Below are 21,752 nucleotides of genomic sequence, written 5' to 3' on the forward strand. Positions count from 1 at the left end.
CGGAATTCAAACCTTGCAGTCCAGAAGACAGTTTCTCCGCCTTAAATTATTGTATTTACTTTACCACCGCAAACTTGCTTTGGACTGGAGTTCCTTCTTGAAACCCCTTGCTACTCGCCGTAATCGTCATTCCCATTCTCTGTCCTTAACCCCTATGTTCCCTTCTACCAATCTGTTTAAGTTTTCTTTTTTCCCCCGCACAATAATGATTGGAACAACACACCCAAAAATGTTCTAAACTCTCTTGGTTCATTAGAAGCAAATGTTTAGTTGTGGCGGTGTAGTTGCGCCTAGCGTACACTGTTTTATTCTTCGGTACTTGTTTCTGATTTTTGCTGTTTACTGTTTGTATCAATGTTTGGTTGATATTGTTACCAACATTATGCCCCTCCTGCTGGGGCCTTCATGCTTGGAGGATGTTCTTTAATAAATAAATAAATAAATAAATAAATAAATAAATAAATAAATACATAAATAAATAAATAAATAAATAAATAAATAAATAAATAAATAAATAAATAAATAAATAAATAAATAAATAAATAAATAAATAAACTAATTAATAAATAACCTATTGTTGACTTGTCTAACGTCAGCTGAATTTATTTACCGATTTTCGATTTGAACTTCTTGCAGGTTATTCACTAACCTACCCGTGGTAATAACGTTCTTGACCTTTTACTCACCAGCGCTCCCGGAGCAATGGGACATGTAGCGCACCTAAACGGCTTTAGCGATCGCGATTTACTTCAAGTATATATAAATGTATTATTACCTTTTACAGGCACCTCAAAGAAGATAATACGCGATTATATTAAAGATAACTTCTTGAAAATAAACGGAGAACTTGAAGCAGCTTTTGAATGATAACGCTGCAGACTTCTTTTATTATCGGCCCGTGGAAGATGACTAGGGTTCTTTTAGTAATCATATCTCCCGTCTAATTAAGCAATAAATCTTGTTGATCTTGCTAACTAACGACAAATTCAATCCTTGGATCACTAAAGCTGTTCGTAAGATCAAGAAGAAAAACAATTTTTTACAGTAGAGCTAAACGTATCAACAGTGCTTCTGCCCGGGAAAGGGGCAAGCTATGCTTAAAAACGCACTGTTCTGCCATTACTAAAGATAAAAATAAGTACTTTCCAGAAGGTTTATCTCATTTTCTTCAAACATATCGAAAAAAGCTCTGGCAGGTAATATCTTCTGACCACGACTCAAACCAGATGTCTTTACATGCTGAATTGACTGCCCCCCTACAAAATGAGGTGTGTACCGGTGCTTTAATGCACTTTTTTCATCAGTTTTCACCCGAGAGGATCATACATATTCACCTAACGTCGATGATTATGACTGGCAATACATGGAAAGTATTGGAGTCACAGTGGAGGGAGCAGCACACCTCCGCAACGAGCTAATGTTACCTACTTCAACTGGTGTTGATAATATCTATTCCAAAATAATAAAAAAATTGGCTCCAATTCACGCTGCGAAGGTGGTTGGAAAGCAAAGTGTTAAACTACACCCACAACAATTGCCCATGCGACGTCACATGGATTCACACGCGTGGCTCTGCAAAGAGCGAAACCAGAGATTCTGCCATCCGTTACCTGGAATTCGTGGGGATGGGATCCCAAATGCAGGAGCGTCGGCCACGGCCACGATAGAGCAGCGGCCGACGCCACCGCTGTGGGCAGGCCGCGAGTCGGAAGTGATAGAAAACGGAGATGACCGTCTTCCAAAGGGTGAGACAGCCAAACTGACGGGCTAGCTTGGGGCTACACCACCGCGCTACACAAGCGCAGTCACCGAAACAATTCGGCGTTTGAAGTTGGTGAGTACCATTTATACCAATTTAAACTGCTAGTTTAATAAGCTTGAGAATTGCGAGAAAGCTGAAGGAACTTTTACAATCGCTATTGATCATAACCAGTTGCTCCTTTTGCCTTTTGTAATACTTGTTAAAACACAACCGCAACGGGATTCACCAATTGAGAAAATGGAATCCCATTTGTGGCAAGCAGCGCAAAAAAGGTAGCGTTTCTCTGGCGACCAGATGTATGTATGTGATCTCAACATTTTGTTTTCCCACCCCGCAAACCAATCCTTAACGTAGTTTTGCCGTATGACCACCTAATTAGCTCGGGTCCGAGTTGCACAGGAGGTGCTGTCAAACAAGCTAATCAAGTAATGCGAAGGAAGCGCGCAATGGACGCGAAGCATGTCTGAATAGGCCAAAACAACCGTCGCTCAAGCAGACAATACACCTGTCCCTCCAACGCGCCCGTCGGTGCGAGAGGGATTCTGTGCGCGGGAAATACTGGGTACTAGCACCCTACCGCCTATCGCCGCACTCATCTTCACTCTGCGAGAGAAAACCGCCCTCACCCTCCCTATCCGCGTCCGGAGTTTCTTGTCCCGGCCGCCGCGAAGGAATCGTCGGCTGGTAGAGGTAGAAAACTTTCCTTAACACCATATCTGCGTCTAGTGTAATTCTATGTATGATATTGAAGCCGTTTTTATCCTCTGGACAGTTTCTCAGTGCCAGGAAAATAAGTAAATGGGTCGCCGTATATAAATCTGGAAATGGAAATAACCCGCAAATTTACCGTCCCATTTCATTGACCTGTATTTGCTGCGAGATTATCGAACCCATATCTTCCCGTGTTTTCAATGAGCTATAGTCGAATAATTTTGTTTTCATAATGAACATGGTTTTACGCAGTGCTTAATATGCGAAACACAGTGTCTTGAATTCACGACGTGCCTGCACTTTATTATGAACAACAAGCTACAGACTGAGTGAATTTTTTTACTTCTGTAAAGCTTTTCATCGTGCTGCCCATTGTCGGCTCATTAAGAAAATTAACCGCTCTTCGTATTGACTCGTTCACACTTTCATGGCTCGGAAATTTTATTTCCATTCGTCAACAGCTCACAGTAGCTAACAATATTGATTCATCTCTGACATTCGTAACGCCAGGTGGGCCCCAGGGTAGCGTTGTTGGGCCTTTGCTCTTCCTTATTTGCATCAGCGATTGGCCACTGAATATTTCCTCTCGTATTCGCATCTTTGCTGACGACTGCATTATTTACAGATGCTTCAAACCACCCAGTGCTTCAAAACAACCTCAGCCTCATTCCCCATTGGTGTAACACTTGCTTAACGGCTCCGAATGTATCAAAATGTCAGGTAATGTCTTTTACCTGCAAGCGCAACAACTCAAGTTTTTTGTACAATTTCAATTATACAAAACTGTTGCGAGACTAAATGATATAAATATTTCGGCGTTGACCTAACGGGAAATCTCTCATGGTCATCTCATCTTAAAGGCATATGTAGAAAAGCATCAAAGGTATCTCAGTAATTCACCTTCGAGTATTCGTAAATTTGCCTATCAGACATTTCTTCGCCCGCAACTCGAGTACGCATCATCTATTTGGTCCCCGCATCCTATCTAATCGACATTATCGAATCGGTCGAAAATAAAGCTGCCCGTACCATCTCACGTAATTAAAGCCACCATTCCAGATTAACAGAAGTAAAGCTTGATCATTCCCTCCAGCCTCTGGTTCTTGACCGTAATATCGCCCTTTTGTGATTGCTTCACAAATATGTTGATAACTGAACTCGTTCCACTTTCCTATTCGAGTCGCATCAAACAAGTTCCGAGTATTAAAGAACCAATTACGTTTTTCTCGTATGTATGGTTCCACACAGGAGTGTATACGGCCATTTCGCTTATTGAATAGCCTTGCGTAAAGCATTGCTTCAGAAAATTTTCTAAAAACATTTCGTCATTTTGTACACTAAAACTTACAGAGCGCCATATAAAATTAGGCGCCATTTTGTTGCCTTTGCTAGGGAAAGGGTTTGAAGTATTCTCCATGTTTTGAATCTCTTCTCCATTTGTCCCTGTCATTCGACTTTCTTTGTGTGTCTTGTGTACGCTATGTATCCCGAATATGTTTTTATTTTCTGTCGTCAGATGTTACTGCGAAAATTGTATCTCTTCATGGGATGGGCTTTGTGTGTTCTGAACGTTGTAGCATGTTTGCGTTATTTCCCTGCAATGTACGTATTAGGGGCGGTTTTGTTGATCTTGCCTCGTCTGCATGGAAGTTTTGTGCTCTTTTCATATCTTTTCTGCCGCGTGATGGTTGCTTGCACTTATTTTGATTTTTATGTAACCATATTACTCAATGCCCTCGGGCCTGTGCGGCATTTAAATAAATAAATAAATAAATAAATAAATAAATATATAAATAAACAAACAAACAAACAAACAAATAAATAAATAAATAAATATATAAATAAATAAATAAATAAATAAATAAATAAATAAATAAATAAATAAATAAATAAAAATAAATGCTTATCCCCCACGTGGGTACGTACCGTGTGATGGGCACAGCAGAGGACGACTAAGGAGCGCGTTAGCTAGCGGCTCGTGTGCTCGGTTCTTGGTCGCCATATTGCTAGCCACCAACCGGTGCTCTCTGTATGTTTCCCCCCAATTAGGCACCTCGCCTAATAAATACTTTGCCCCTACGTCTTCGCGAAAACAACTTCCCTGGGTCCCTGTTTGACAGGACGCAACACTGGTGGAGGGTGCTTCCGATGCCCCGTACGCCCCCGGACTTTAGCCCCGAGAGACTTTCGCCCGTCCACACTCCGGTTCATCGGTGTAGCCGCCGGAAACTCGGCCTTCCTCCAGAACAGGGCCTTCTCTTGGAGTCTGCATCAAGGAGGCACGCCTCTCAGCCAGAGGTAATGGCGCAGGCGATGCCCACTACGGTGACGTTTCAGCAGCCCCGCGACCCCCCCCCCCCCCCCCACACACACACACTTCTACGGTGAGGCTTACGAAGACGTCGAGGACTGGCTTGAACAGTTCGAGTGTGTGGCTGCATTAAACCAGTGGAGTGCCACCCAAAATCTCCAGCAAGTCTATTTTTCGCTTGAGGACGGTACAAGAACCTGGTTCGAGAATTGGGAAGTGAGCCTGCGCACTCGGGAAGCCTTTCTTCGCGAGGTTCAAGCGAAATTCGCGAATTCCGACCGCCGTGAACAGCACAGCATCTTCTGGAAGCATGGACTTGGAAACCCAACGAGAGTGTGGCTATGTTCGCGGTGGACATGGCCCGTCTGTTGAAGCGAGCCGACCCAGACAAGGCAGAATGCAAAAAATTACGCCAGTTAATTCATGGCGTAAAAGAACAGCTTTTCGCCGGTCTCGTCCGGGATCCGCCACGTACGGTACAAGAATTCATCCGCGAGGCTACTGGCATTGAGAGGGCACTACAACAGCGTTCCCCACAATACGACCGCATGGGCGCCAAAACATCGTCGAGCATCTCTGCTGTCATGACCACGGATGACGACATCCGCATTCTGGATCTAATCCGCGCGGTGTTGAGAGAAGAGCTCGCTAAGTGCGGCATCATCCCGTCGGGACCCATACAGGCCTCCGTCACCGACATGGTGCACGATGAAATTTGCAACGCCTTTTCCCTACCAGCAGTGCAGCCAGCGTCACCATGCCCAGTCTCCTTCGCCACGGCTCTCACTGCCCAGAATCCCGCCGCAACCACTAGACCGGACGCGCCACCTCTTCCATACCACCCGCCCCAACCAGCCGAATGCTGGCCACAACAAGCAGTCCCTCTTACTGCCGAACAGCAGTTTCGTCCTAACTCTTCGGTCCGTCTGCAACAATATTATCGTCCCCAAGTACGCAAGACCGACCTTTGGAAAACTCCCGACAACCAGCCACCCTGCTGTCACTGTGGCGAACCCGGGAACATTTGTCGCCTGTGCCCCTACCGCGAAATCGGACTGCCTGGATTCCTACAACAAAACGCTGTTCGGCCCCCATTCGGAGAAAGACCGGTCGCCAGTTCTGACTACCTCGCCGAGCGTCGCGATACCGCACCACTCCGTCGATCGTGTTCGCCGTCCCCATGTCTCCAAGGTTCGCCCAGCCACCGCACTCCTGGAGGGCCACCTACCCGGCTGTCTCAGGCGCCACCACAGGGAAATTAGATGACGCACCCTACGGAGGCAAGGTTGCCAGTAGTTGAAGCTCCATAGGCCTCCCTCTACCGCTGGCAGTTGGGGAACCGGAAGCCAAAAACTTTGACGTCTACGTGAACGCGCAGCCGGAACTTAGTTTTTTTCGACGGACACGAAATGACCGCATTAGCGGACACCGGGGCGGACTACTGGATAATTAGTCGGGAAGTCTCTGACAGGCTCAGATAGGTCAAGACCTCATGGGATGGACCTCATATTCGGACTGCCAGGGGTCACCTAATGACGCCTGTCGGAAAATGTACCGCGAGGGTACGCATTGGCGACTCGGACTTCATCGATACGTTCGTCGTCCTTCCGGAGTGCTGCAGAGAGCTTATTATAGGAATGGACTTCTTGCGCGATGATGATGCGGTAATTGACGTCGGCGAAGGCTGTGTGAGTTTTTCTACGAAAAATAACACACCAGAACGTACCGGCAACCAACCCATAAACCTGCGAATTGTCGGTGACGAAGTTAGCCTACCACCATGGCCCTGCGTGGTTGTTTCCGTTAGGTGCGATGACCTATTAAGCGGTCCTGGTATTGCCGAGGTCTTGAGTCCCCTTCTTCTGGAAAGTGGGATCGCGATTGCTAGGGGCCTGTTGACACTAGCATGTGGCGAAGGGGAGGTCCTGCTGACAAACTTTACAAATGAACGTCGGCGAGTCGCCAAGGAAAAGGCGGTTGCCGTCTTCGAAGACATCGACAACGCAATGGACATTTTCGTTCTGCAGAGTACAGCGTCAGCCATGGTGCCAAATAAGCTCGTAATCGACGTTAACCCCAACCTCCCGCCGACAGAGCAACGCCAGCTTTCTGTTCTCCTAAACAGTTTCCGGCACTGCTTTTCGTCGACGTCGGGCGTCCGCCAAACCCAGTTGGTCAAACACCGAATAATTACAGCCTCAAATAAGGACCCGTTCGGCAGAACCCCTACCGAGTGTCCGCGAAAGAACGCGATGCGATAAGGCAGCAGGTGGACCAGATGCTAGACGACGACGCCATTCAGCCATCGACAAGCCCCTGGGCGTCGCCGTCGTAATTGTCAAAAAGAAGGATGGCAGCTTGAGATTCTGCGTCGATTATCGCAAACTGAACCAAGTCACCAAAAAGACGTATATCCTCTGCCGAGAATAGACGACTCACTCGATCTATTACGACATGCCTGCTACTTTTCGTCAATGGACTTAAAGAGCGGATACTGGCAAATCGAAGTCGATGAGCGTGACCGTGAAAAGACAGCAATTGTTACTCCTGACGGGCTTTATGAGTTCAAAGTTCTTCCTTTTGGTTTGTGCTCAGCGCCTGCAACATTTCAAAGAAATATGGACACCGTTTTGTCTGGATTGAAGTGGCAAACGTGTTTGGTATACCTAGACGACGTCGTCGTGTTTTCCAGGACCTTTCAAGAGCACTTGAGCGATTGACGTCCGTTCTTCAGGCTATTCGATCTGCCGCACTGACACTGAAACCCGAAAAATGCCACTTCGAGTATGAAGAGCTACTATTTCTCGGTCACGTTGTCAGTCGAGCTGGCGTACGCCCGGATCCTGATAAACTTGATGCCGTGTCGAAGTTCTGCACGCCTACCGACAAAATAGCATTCGGCGTTTTCTGGGGCTGTGCTCTGATTATCGGAGATTCATAGCGAACTTTTCCCACATTGCGGCCCCGCTCACTCGCCTCAAACGTGACCACGTAGCTTTCATCTGGAGGGATGAACAACAAGAGGCTTTTGACGAGCTCTGGCGTCACGGATAGACACCACCTGTGCTGGCTCATTTCGACGAGGATGCCGCAACTATGGTTCACACGGATGCCTGCATTGTGGGGCTCGGCGCTGTTCTCGTCCAGCGGCAAGACGGCGCCGAAAAAGTCATCGCTTACGCCAGCCGAACACTATCACGGGCCGAAAGTAACTACTCGGCCACCGAGAAAGAGTGCCTTGCTGTTGTTTGGGCCCTCCTCAATTTTCGACCACATCTTTATGGGCGTCCTTTTACCGTCGTGAGCGACCACGATTCCCTCTGCTGGCTCACGAACCTTAAGAATCCTACTGGCCGTATTGCGCGATGAAGCTTAAGGCTCCAGGAATTCGACATGGCCATCATACACAAATCCGGCAAGCGGCATTCAGACGCAGACGGCCCTTTAAGAGCTCCTGTTGGCCTTCCCCCCGCGGATGACGACGACAGCGACGATGCCGCGCTAATCGGAGTTCTGGACGCACCCACCATTTCGGAGCAGCAGAGCGCGGATCCGGAACTACGATCACTGTTTGATTTTTTTACAAGGCCACACTACCGTCGTGCCGAAGGCATTTCCCAGAGGACTGTCCTCATTCTGTCTGCGGAGCAACGTTCTCTATAAGAGAAATTTCACGTCGAGTGGGAGTAACTACCTGCTTGTCGTGCCCAACCTTCTCAGGAATGAAATCTTGCAGGCCTGTCACGACGAGCCCAGCGCCGGTCACTTCGGTTACACACGTACGCTTGCACGGATCAAGCAGAAGTACTAGTGGCCGAAGCTATCGGCCACCGTACGGCAGTATGTACGAACTCGCGGGACTGCCAGCACGGAAAGCACCACCGGGCCGGTTAGCCGGACTTCTGCAGCCCGTTCAGCTTCCTAGAACGCTTTTCGAACAGGTTGGCATGGACTTGCTCGGCTCCTTTCCAACTTCCACAACTGGGAACAAATGGATAGTAGTCGCCACGGATTACTTAACCAGGTATGCTGAAACGAAGGTGCTTCCACGGGCTACAGCGCTTGAGGTTGCGCAGTTTTTTCTAACAAGAATTGTGCTGTGGCATGGCGCATCCGCAGACCGTAGAACAGCCTTCACGACGCAACTGCTGCAAGAAATGTTGAGATTGAGTGGCAGGTCCCACCGAAAGGCCAGCGCGTACTACCCCCAGACCAACGGCTTATCAAAACGCCTGTACCAAACAATAGCCGAGATGCACAGTACTTACGCCGATGCGGAACACAAGACGTGGAATGCAGTTTTGCCTTACGTAACGTTCGCGTATAATACGGCCCAACAAGAGACGACGCAAATGACGCCATTTGCACATGTCTACGGTACGGAACCTTCCACAATGCTTGACGCCATGCTGCTACCCGATACACACGACGACCAAGGCGGCCCCCTTCACGAGTTTGTGCGTAGCGCCGAAGAAGCACGCGCGCTGGCACGCCAGCGATTACAACAGCACCAGTGTTGTGACGCCGCTCGCTACAATCTTCGCCACCGACATGCAACCTTCTCCCCTGGGGACCAGGTCTGGATGTGGACTCCAGTTAGGCGCCGGGGGCTCTCGGAAAAGCTGATGCAGAGTTACTTTGGCCCGTACACGGTGTTACGACAGCTTAGCGATGTTACCTATGAAGTCGCTCCAGCCAGCCCAAGCGCCGCATGACGTTCCCGATCTCGCCCAGAAATTGTGCATGTGGTCCGCATCAAACAATACTTCTCGCGATGATCACACAATGCATCGAGCAGCGCACTACATTTCCCGCGCGTAATTGTAGCATCGAGTCGATGCTTTTGAGGAGAGGGGGTAATGTCACATGCCAGTCTGTGGGATGAGAGCATTATTAAGTAGGACGGACATGCTAATCCCCCGCGTGGGTACGTGCCGTGTGATGGCTAAAGCAGAGGACGACGAAGGAGCGCGTTAGCTAGCGGCTCGTGTGCTCGGTTCTTGGTCGCCATATTGCTTCCACCAACTCGTGCTCTCGATATGTTTCCCCCAAATTAGGCACCTCGCCTAATAAATACTTTGCCCCTACGTCTTCGCGAAGACAACTTCGCTGTGTCCCTGTTTGACCGGACGCAACCATATTCTACTGGCGCCGCTGCCAAGTAAATGCCTTCCTTCGCTTTCCCGCTTACCTCTCATGCTGTTCCTCTCGGGTCGCGCTCCTCCCGATTAAACACGCTGGAGGTTTGCTCAAGTCAATTTAAGTTTACCGTGTTCCACCGCACCAGGCCGGGTACTCGATGCCAGCGCTGCCCTACGGCAGACACGCGAGTGAATCGACGCACCCTACTACAAGGTTGCCCTACTCTACGAGCGTGCAAAGCGGAACGTGGAACCTATCTAGTCGAACCTTTCGTTGCTGTCGCTGTTTGATTTCTTAAATGCCGCCAGGCGCGCGGGCAACAGCAGGCTACGGGTTTCTGCAGTTGATGTAGTAGTTAATTTGCTATCGCAAAAACCAATCCTCCATGAATTTTTTAATGAAGGAACACTGCAAATATCACTTGTGTATTGATTTTCTGCCTTGTATGTGCGTAATGTCTTGTTCTTGTTCAACAAGGTTGACATGAACATTTCACCGTACTTAGGTGTTTAGATTTGGCTGAGTAAATATAATGCTATTGCGCAGCTTCTGCTTCGCTTTGGCCGGGTGACTGAATCGAGTCGCAGACAGACAGACAGACAGACAGACAGACAGACAGACAGACAGACAGACACACCAAAATTTATGCGCTTAAGTAGCCAAAGAAGGACTATCCTTTTCAAAAGGCCGTAGCTTCGTCGATAATACATCGGGCTCTTGCTGCCCGTCTCTTGGGGCCCAGAGTCGAACTCCGGTGGTGGCAGTAGTTTTATTTGGAATAGTTGGGAGTTTTTTGTTGCGCACGCCACGACGAACCCGCTGGCTGGTAGAGGTAGATACCTTTGCTTTTAAATAAGAATCACTGAAATGCATGGCAAGCGATCTGCTGACGCTTTTAAGTCGGGCGCTTGGGGCCATTGCATACCCTTTAACCTGCTTGAACAATGGCCTTCAATGCTGTTCTGGGTAATGAAACTTCGCCCACACGCTATGAGACCGCTTCGTGTGCTGTAAAAGGAGGCAACACTACCGCGCTGCTCCTGATCCTAGGGCATCCAGGAAAGGTGTCACGAAGGAGTAGACAGGGCGCGAAGCAGCCTTTATCTGCGGCATTAGCAGGGCTCCTTCGCTTTAGCTGTCGTGGTCAGCTAAAATCGACCGATTGTTTTGTGAATACTGAAAAGTGTTCTCTAAATGGCCATGTCGTTAACTTGCTCCGTATTTGGCGGCCGTTCTGACTACAGAAGGACCGATTAGAGAGTGTTGCTATTTCGCTTTCCTTCTGAAGCGTGGCTGCGGATGAAATGCACAAGTGCTATTCAACAGAAAGAAGTTTGTGAAGTTAGCTTCTACTCACTGCACGCTCATGCGCGTGAAAAAACTAAAGCCTATCTACTCAATGTGAAAGCTGTCGGATGTGCAGAGCAGTGATTCGGCATAATTGATGGTGGCGCCGTTATCTGCTCACTGGTACCACCAATCACGCTCCTGGCAACCCTGCCTGACTTCTCTCATGATGAATATACAATTAGAATTTCTCGCATTCGCAGTGCACGCGTGCCCCTGCCTGAAACGTTTTGTGCTTGCTTTATTTGATATGCGGGAGCTGTATTGCGTCATTTCAAGCGCGTAATTCTTTCCCGGTGGGGCTGAAGCCTTTCTGCGTAATTTTGAACGCGCCCTTTTTCTTTCTTGTGCTGCTGGAGCCTTTCTGCAGCATTAGGACCCCGCCATTTTTTCCTGCGTTGCTGCAGCCTTTCTTCGTCATTTAGAACGCGTCCTTTTTTACTTGTGCGGCCGCTATTTTCGCTTACTAACGTAAAAGCCAACCCACCGAGCGTTCCTAACTAAATGCACGCGGGGGCTGCAGGCTATGTACACTGATTTTGCCAGAGATGTACCTGCATTTTTTTGCGCTAAACAACGGGGAGATGTATGACAAGCGCCAGAGGTTCACGAGGTTCGAACGGTTATGAATATTTAAACGGCGTGGGTTTGCATGCCTCAACTTTACTCCCTCACGACGGTACACCATGCTCTATTTTGGTCCGTTATCTCACTGCGCCGCCTGATTCTGGCGGTCGCTTGATATTGACCGTTAGCGAGCTACGACGACAAAGCAAGCCCATAAAGTATTCTATACTTAAACACTTGCACTTCAGGCACCGTCCGGTTCGACAAGTGCGTCGGGAATGGAGACGGCGAGCGCGGAGGAGGCCTTGAGACTCCGGCAGAATGCCTGGGTAGTTGTCGGAGATAATTACCGCACTACGGTGTGCAAAGCGCAGGTGCAAGTTAAAATTCAGCTTATTGCGATGGATTGCACAGAGCCAGATATAAATAAAAAAAGGTGCGTTGCCGCGTCTGGGGAAGCTGTACACTCGAATGCACACGGTGTATTTGAAATTTGTTATGGGTCTAGAGTGTCGCAATCACGGCGGAGATGTGGGACAAGAGGTGGACAGCATTGTTTTTGTTTCGCACGCACCGTGCTGACAAAGGCAGAAATTTTGTACGCGTTGTGTTTAATTTTGGCGCGCGTAGTAAGGACATTACCATTGAAAAACTCCGGGATTACTTTACGGAGGCCGCCTGAAGGTTTATGGAGTACGATAATACTTTTTTTGGCTGGTATTTACTTTTGAAGAATAGTTTGCAGTTTATGATCACCTGATTGTTTGTGAACAATCGTTTGATTGCTGTTGATGGGGCAATAAGCGGACAAGTGCGTGTTCCATAGATCAATAAAATTATTAAAAGGCCTTATATGCCTTATCTGCTTTGTTTCCTACACACCGACCTTGTTTCTAGCGACCCCGGACCACTGGCACTAGTAAGAGTGATCTTCGTTTCACAGTATTCAACAGTTTCAAGTGTTTACGAAGCTTTTAAACAGCTCATGCATTCACAACACACTCTACGTGTTGCTTGCGACGAAAGAAAGCATTCAGAAGATGAGCCCGAGGAAGTCGCAAAGAAATATTTTGCCCGGTATACAGATTTCACGTTTGCACTGTTGAAATGTCTCCCCCTGTGTTTCGCACTGGACTCAGTCCCAGCATGCGGACGGAAGTAATTCCGCGTGCCACTCACTGACTCCACCTCACGCCAAGTAAAAAAAAAAACCTATGTTTGGAACCTCAGCGCCTATATGAATGCACGCTCCGAACACGCTGACAAAGCCACTTTAACGTCTGGGACGTTTCCTTCGAATCGAACGGGGCAATTTTCGTTGATTATCTAGCCGTGCTCAGGTCGTGCTGTGAAATGAATTCTCAAGGTTCTGAACTATAGCTGACCATTGCTAATGAAAGCGCAGCAGTGGAAGGCCACAGAAGAATGCAACCCGTCACGTAACAAAACACACTCAGAATTTTATGTGCTAGCCTACTGCTCAGAAATACCTTAGAATATAATTCAAACATCCATCGATTGTGGTGAGTGGACGTTCCGCCTGATACGCATTCCCCGTACGAGCACAGTTATAAGACCTTCCTCACGGAAATTTAGGGATAACTAGCAAGACAGTGTTTTATAGAAAATAACTGTGGTTGGTTCCTTTGTTAAGGAATCGGTAAAACACGAAAGTAAAAGTTGCCGCTAAATCTGCTTCTGAACATGATTTGCCGGTCGGCGGCTGTCTTGTGGGTGTGCTTGGCGAGCGACGTCCTGCTGGTGTGTCGGTTCGGCAACGGTGTACTGGCGTGATTTCCATGACGCCAGTCTTCGTGTATCCCGGCGTTAAACACTTTCAAGTTGAAATATTAAACCCGCAAACGAACAACCGCCTGTATAAACGTGCTGTTTAGTACTAATGGTTGCTACCCCGCAAGAAGACCCTGTGGGCAGGATGCACCCTTTACAAGTCGCTTGCTTCATCGTACTGGCGTAACTTCTGTGACGGATATGACATCTGTGAAATCTTGGTTTCCCCGAAATAAAACACTTTCGTGTTAAAAGTGAGACCAAAAGAGGGCGCACATTCTGCTTCCCCAGCGCAGCCCCGCACATGGGCGACGCCGCGGCTGCTGGATGCTCTCGAATCACCGGCGGCGGCGATAGTTTTAAAAGAGATAATCTTTCTTGGGCTACTCAAACCCAGAAATTTTGGTCTGTGTTTATCTGTTAATCGATTCAGCCAACCGGACAAAGCGATAGAAAGTCTGCGCAATGGTCTGGTATAATCATCATCATCATCATCACCAGCCTATATACGCCCACTGAAGGGCAAAAACCTCTCCCACTAATCTCCAATTACCAGGGTCCTCGGCTAACTGCGACCAATTTATCCCCGCAAACTTTTTGATTCCTTCTGCCCATCTAACTTTCTGCCGCCCCCTGCCACGCTTGGCTTCTCTAGGGATCCCCTCCGTTACCCTTAATGACCAACGGTTATCTTGCCTTCGCATTACATGCCCTGCCCACGTCCATTTCTTCTTAATTTCTACTAATATGTCCTTGAAACGCGTTTGTTCCCTGACCCACTCCGCTCTCTTGTTGTCCCTTTATGTTACACTTATCATCTTCCATTCCATTGCACGCTGAGTCATCCTCAATTTAAGTTGAACCTACTTAGTGAGCCCCCAAATTTGTGCCCCGTAGGTGAGTATGGGTAAGATGCAGCTTTCATACACTTTCTTCTTCAGGCACAATGGTAGGCTGCCATTAATTATCTGAGAATGCCTGCCGAATGCACTCCACCCCATTCCTATTCTTCGAATTATCTCTGCCTCATGGTTGGGCTCCAGGGTCACAACTTGGACCAGGTAGATATATTTGCTTACCACTTCCACAGCCTCGCCGCCTATCTCAAACCGCTGTGCTGTCCTGAGGTTATTGATGGTTACTTTAGTTTTCTGCATATTATTTTCGGGCCCACGATTCTACTCTGTTTGTCCAGTGCGGTAAGCAAGCTTTGGAATTCCTCCCAGAGTTACTTAACAAGGCAACGTCATCAGCAAATCTGAGGTTACTGAGGTATTTTCCATTAACCCTTACATCCACATGCTCCCACTCCAATGTTCTGAATACTTTTTGTAAACATGCTGTGAATAACATCGGAGAGATTGTGTATCCTTGCCTGACGCCCTTCCTTGAAGGTATTTTACTGCTCTCCTTATGTAGGATGATTGTAGCTGTGGACGCACTGTATATATCCTCTAGTATTCTTACATAATGCTCGTCTACATCCCGGTTCCGTAATGCCTGAATGAATGCTGAGGTTTCGACAGAGTCAAATGCTTTCTCATAGTCTATGAAGGCTATATATAGGGGTTCAGTGCACTCAGCGCACTTCTCTATCACCTGATTTAACGTGTGATTATGGTCCATTGTTGAATAGCCTTTAGAAACCTTGCTTGCTCTTTAGGTTGACTGAAATCTAAGGTGGCAGAAATTCTGTTTGCGATTACCTTGGTAAGTACCTTGTAGACGACTGATAGTAAGCTGATGGGCCTGTAATTTTTCAAATCATTCATGTCACCTTTCTTATGGATTAGTATAATGTTCGTCTTCCAAGATTCCGGTACCCTCGCGGTCATTAGGCATTGCGTGTACAGGTTTGCCAGTTTTACTAGTACAATGTGCCTGCGATCTGTCAAGAGGTCTGATGTTATCTTTTCCTCACCAGGGGATTTGCCCCCTTTAATTTTTTTCAAAGCCTTCCTTATTGCTGTCGTTACTGTTTGGACGTCTATCTCTTCTGAACTACTTTTTTTTTTGGCATAATCCTGGATGTACCCGCTACTGTACAGATCTCTATAGAACTCATGGGCCACTGTGACTATTTTATCCCGGTTTGTGATGGGATGGCCTTCCTTGTCTTTAAGTGCATACATCTGATTTCTCCCCACACCTAGGCACCCCTTCACGGCTGTCAGGCTGCCTCTGTTATTTACAGCATATGCAATACTTTCCATATTATACTTCCGTATGTCAGCTGTCTTACGCTTATAAACTTCGAAAGCTCCGCTAGTTCAATTCTGCCAGCTGGGGTGGAGATCGTCATGGTTTGCCGTTTCCTAATTAGATCTTTCGCCTCCTGGGAAAGTTTACCAGTATCCTGTCTAGCCATCGTGCCCCCGACGTCTACTGCACCCTCCGTGATAAAGCGTTTAAGGTTGTCGCTGACTTCCTGCATCGTAAACTCTGCTTCCTCGGTAAGAGCTGAATATCGGTTCTGCAGTGCGATCCTGAATTCTTGAACGTTACGCCTTACGGTTAGCTCGCGGTTATCCTTACGGTTAGTCTTATATACTCGCAGCCAAATATAAAGGTTTAATTGCGGTGTAACGTTTATATTTGTCAACATTGTTCAACAAGGAGAAGGAATTACCGAAATATAAGACAACACATAATACATGAGGGATATTTGCAGTATTCCTTCATAAAAAATCATAGATGTTTGATTTTTGCGAAAGAAAATACTACAACGACTGCAGGAAAATATTCCCTCCGCTGTCACCTGCTATCGCCCGCGCCACTATAGCGTCTGGTGGCTATTTAAGAGATTCGGCAGCAACAGTTACGAAAGGTTTCACTAGATTGTTTTCATGTACTGCTTGGAACGCACGCGGAGGAAGTCAACGCGGTTCTATAAACGTTGAAGTGTGGCGCCTCGGTTCCCGCACGTCTCCGGCGCACGGAGGCGCTGGCATCGAGGCACCCGACGCGACCTGGAGGAGTGGAACGCGGTAAATTTAAATCGACTTGAGCAAACATTTAGTGTGTTTACCTTTGAAAGGAGCGCGGCGGACGAGTGACAGCATGAGAGGTGAGCGGGAAAGCGAAGGGAGGCAATTATTTTGCCAATGTCGACAAAGACTATTGTCTTCTGTCGACATCTGCAATGAAAGGAGCAGACACGCAGCCAATTTTTTTGGTTCTGAAACAAAACTTGAACGGGAGTTTTATGATCAGAAGAGCAATTGACGGACTCTCACTTGATCAATCGTCAACGATTGCCATTAAGACAGAATATCACTTAGTTTGAACGAATCCGTGAAAGACTTGTTTTAGAAGAAAAAACGCAATTATTATTGAAAATTCCCAATTTCTTGCGGCTTTGGCGTTTTAAGGGCAGTGGTGACGTAATATGAGCCTGTATATAAAACTTACTCATCAGTGTTGGAAGTGAACGTTAATAGTAAAGTGACAGTGCCAGATCATACAGTTATTACAGTACAGATCATACTAGAATCAACGTGTTTCTTGGCGGTGGCTTGGCCCGGCGGAAGGGATTCGCACAAGCCAGATTCTGTGATATCATAATGAAAATGACGGAAAGTGTCCAGGGAGTCAGCACTCGTCATATGCTGTCCCTAATATCTTCCTTATATTTTTGAAGTTTGCGATCACGGCTATTGGTATGATTGGCATCAAGAAGTCGTTTTAAGAACAAAAGTGTGTTTCGTCTTCATGGCTTTCAAAAGCAGTTTCCCACCCTGGTCTGCTTCTATGATATCGCGTCGCACAATTGTCGAGGTGTAGGAAACCTGATGGAGGTTAGAGGAGCCCTGAAACGTTGCCGAAGTTCGAAGATAGCGCCAGATGTATCGAGACTCGCTGTTGATGCGGTGGCAGATTATTGATGCAATAGCAAATACGCGGAGACAAACAATATTATTCAACTCTACTTCAGTTCTTCTTGCATATACAATAGTGTCCATGTTTTAGATTATTATTATCTCGAATGTAAAAACAAAATACAGTTTAGACTAAACTGCACAAAGCCGTCATAATTACATTATTTTAAATAGCATGTATCACTAAGAAAAGGTACCCTACTACGTTTTATTCCTTAGACAGATTCCAATAGCGTTATGCTTTCATAGGATGCAGTTCTTAAGGCGTAGAAAAAATGCCTCGATGAATTATGTATTATGGCTGCCTTCTGAGATGTAACTGGTCAACAATCTTATTAAGTGCTAAGTTCTACAGGTGACGCCAATCGCACTCGCTCAGTACTAGTACAAATACTTATTATAAATGACGACAACTTTCTTACCTCTGCTTCTTTAAGTTTTGTTAATACCTCTCCTTCCTGAAAAAGATTTTAGGAGTAGTAATTACAGAGTGTTGCTAGTTTTAAATTATGCTCGTGGTTATAAAATTAAATAGTCGCGTTGGGGATAATCCTACACATGTAAGAGCATTCCACATATATTACAAATAAATACAGAATTCTATGGGCGTACGCAAAACATTTTCGAAAATGGTGTACAGGAGACAGAGGGGGGTGGGCGGTGTAAAGCGCGGCAACCACTGACAATATGCGAGCGCCAAAGTGAAATTTTCAGGTGAATGTTAGAAACGAGAAGCTTCTGCGAGGCTTTAAAACGAGACGCTGAATTTAGCTTTGAATAGCCCACTAAGTTGAGTTGTTCCAAATGCAAACGAATATAAAACGTTTTCTTTGCGCACAGGAGCTTCAAGTCTAGATCAAATCGAGTTCTCGTTACCAGCGAACTAATGATCATCACTCACAGAAATGTTCGACAATATGCAACGGCCATCAGTATTTTTAAATAGAAACTGCAGACGCTTTGGCGTTTGCTGGAAGAATAGCGTTACTTCACTGGTAGCAGTTTTTTGTTGTGCTTTCTTACACAATCGCGGTTAAAACTCCTCAATCAAACGCTACCCAGCCTGCGGTTACTTTTTGTCAAATGGTGTCATGTTTTCATTCTTCTTCAACTTCTGATTGAGCATTCCACAATGCAGGCGGTAACTTGCAAGGACCGAAGATCCTCGACGGCATGCGCTCCAGAGGATCTTCGATGGCATTCGCGACGACGAATTTTGTGACCCAAGCCGGCCTTTACTTGTAGCAGAAGTTTGAGGTTAGACAATTTTGTAGAGCCCTCGGTTTAGTTGCGGCACATCTGGTACCAGGAACGTCCTTTCCTTACAGGCTCTCTGTTCCGTATAAGCTTTGGTGTTCATAAGCGATGACAGTAAATTCAACGAGGCTGAAACATTTTATTTTTTACGGATGCACCCGGAGGTGTCTGTAGCATTTTATGCTTCTTTCAGAAAAGCGGTGACCCAAAGCGGAAGGGATACCGATGGAGATAATCAGCTCGTTAGGGGCAAAGAGCAAGGGAAAGGTACTAAGAGCGATCACCACTGGGATCGAAAAGAGCGCGGAAACGGATATGTGCAAATGAGAAAGATGAACTCAATATACAAGGGCAAAAGAGGCAGGACTGAGCAGAGCTCGTAGAGGAAAGTCCCACTAACGTCAGTGCTGTAGAGGTTAGAAATGCAGGCTGTGACATTTGAGCTAGAGGAGAGAAGAAATTAGGATACCAGGGGAACTTCAAAAAGGGTTTCGAAAGGACAGAAGACTTCGACAGAATGGGTTTCGAAAGAACAGACGGACAGAACCTATTTGTAGTAAGCCGATTGTCATGAAGTGCCCCGACCCAAGGAAAAACAATAAGAAATAGCGGGGAAAAGACGCAGCAAGCCGGCGAGTGGTGAGTGAAGAGAAAGAAGCAAAGATCCGAAGTGTTCTCAAGACAAGGGAGGCGAGGAAAAGAGGAACGTAGGCACGGGGGTTCGAGAAAGATGTAGAACGGATCGAGGGCAACCAGTGGATCGTCTACCCTGAAATAGCCTGGCGGACCAGAGGCAGTCCACCGGACGACGGGTACGACAATCCTGTGAAGACCCCGCGCCGCAGTGGCCGTTGCCCAGACGGCGGGAGCGCCACCCAAAGCACTGCTCGTGTTCCCACCGACATGCTTCTTTGGGCGGATCAACGGAAACTTCGTCATGGCGCCGTGACTGTGATCGAATACCGGGACCGCGCCGCGTCAACGACAAAAGCCAGTGGTTTTCGCATTCGGCGCGAGCTTCTACTCGCCTTCGCTCCCGCCGCCGCCAAAACTGTGAGGCCCCTTGTTATATTTTCCGCAGACTTGGACTTGGACTCGTCCTGCTCCGAGAGTGTGTTCGCGTGCTACGCCTGACTTCGCGACTTCTTTATAAATTTTTTTCTCCCGCATAGGGGTAGGGAAGATGCAAAATCGACCTTAGTGGCTAGCCTTTCTGGACATTAAATGGGCGTATAATAACGTAGGCAGGGATCGGTAGAGAATATCCTGGACGACGAGGGAGTGGGGGCAGAATTTTGTAACTTACACAGGCACTATATCGGGAGGCCCAAGTACAAACAGTGTACGAAGGGGTACCATACAATGAGGCTGTATGCGCCTAGAAGAGTTTGAACCAATTATGTGCTTTATTCGACCGCTGTTCATTATAGAATGACTAGGTTAGAATGGGACTGGGTAACATAAAATAGGTCTGTATAGACCTACAAGTGTTTCAAACAAGGACGTCCTCTCTGTCCACTGGTGTTCATGATCTACATTTCCAGGTTAGGAAGGAAGCTAGAGGGCAGTGCGCTGTGATCGATCGATATATGAAAAGCGGGTAGGTGGCAGAACGTATGTTTCAGGAATAATGTATCCAGAAGAAATACTGCGTATGGTGGACTACCGGATCGATCTGCATGGTTTTATGGATGAATAAGCGGTGAACAAGGGATGCACCTTCGGCTATAATTCAGAGAGAAAAATCGGGGATTATGGTCTTTAGCCACGGCGCGCAGCACAAATCAACATTAGCGCAGCAAGTAGAAATATCACGGTTAAAAAGTACAAATATTTAGGTGTATGGCTTGACGACTCCGGATTTTCACATTTGCATGAGGCTCACCTTAAAACGAAACTGACGCGGAACCCGGCTATACTGCAGCATAGAGCACTGTGGGGCTACAACAAATTCCGGGGGGTAAGAAGAGTCCGGAAATGGCTGATGGTACCAGGGTTGACTTTCAGAAATTCAGTTCTCTATGAAAGCAGAGACCCAAATGGGCGTCGAGGTAAATTCTAGCAGTAGACGGACTGACCTAAGGGCCCCATGGCAAAACTACAAATGGAGCGGTACAGGGTCGCATGGACTGGTCGTCCTTCAAGGCAAAGGAAGCGCAAAGGAAGATGACGTTTGATGAGCAACATTGTGACAAGGAGGATGAAAATTGAACCGCTAGCATGTTTAGGCAGCTGTAAATGAGGAGGATGAGCGCGCAGTAGAGACGAGGACCACACAGCTGACCAAGCGGTACAGGAAGTTGGTAAGGGCAAGTGGGGTATACACAACAGTGAAAGAATGGTAAAGGCAGCAGAGACGACGAATTTTGTGCAGAGAAGGGAAGCGCAAAAAATTACACCATCTTCCCGTGGGGAACCCTGATGAGGAGGCGAAGCATCGTGGCGGTTCCATGTGGTTCCATTGTGTTGCCGTTATGTTGAGTGATCTGGTTTTTACTAGCGCCAGAGGGAATTCTGCGTCCGGGTCCACACCGGTGGCAAAGGCACGGAAGTGCTGTTGTGTTACGGTGAGTAGGCGGTGGTTCTCGAGGCGCCGAAACTCGTCCATCATGTTCTTGTCGATGTTTTCTCTGTGGTAGAATCGGTAGTCTCCGTCAGCTTTGGTAAGGTAAAGGTTGTTGACATTGGTGCACCGGCTCAGAGCAATGTACACGCCCTCCTCTTCGCAGCTTTGTTGTTGTTGTTGTTGTTGTTCCTTCACAAAATGGCGCATACCCAATCAGGGGATCGGCCAAACATCAGTTGCTAATTTGAATGAGATTGCTGCCTAGGTGGATGATTCAAGGAAAGTTAGAAAATTTTGGAAGCTTTTTTCTTCTTGTTTTTGAGGAATCGAGATTGGAAATTAGTCAAAATTGAAACGAAATAAATAGAGAAAGAAAGAAAGACGAAGAAGAAGACGAAGAAGAAGAAGAAGAAGAAGAAG

Source organism: Haemaphysalis longicornis, unplaced genomic scaffold, assembly GCF_048455015.1.
Source record: "Haemaphysalis longicornis isolate Haplotype H1 unplaced genomic scaffold, Haemaphysalis longicornis Haplotype H1 scaffold_6, whole genome shotgun sequence".
In the NCBI taxonomy this organism is placed as follows: domain Eukaryota; kingdom Metazoa; phylum Arthropoda; class Arachnida; order Ixodida; family Ixodidae; genus Haemaphysalis; species Haemaphysalis longicornis.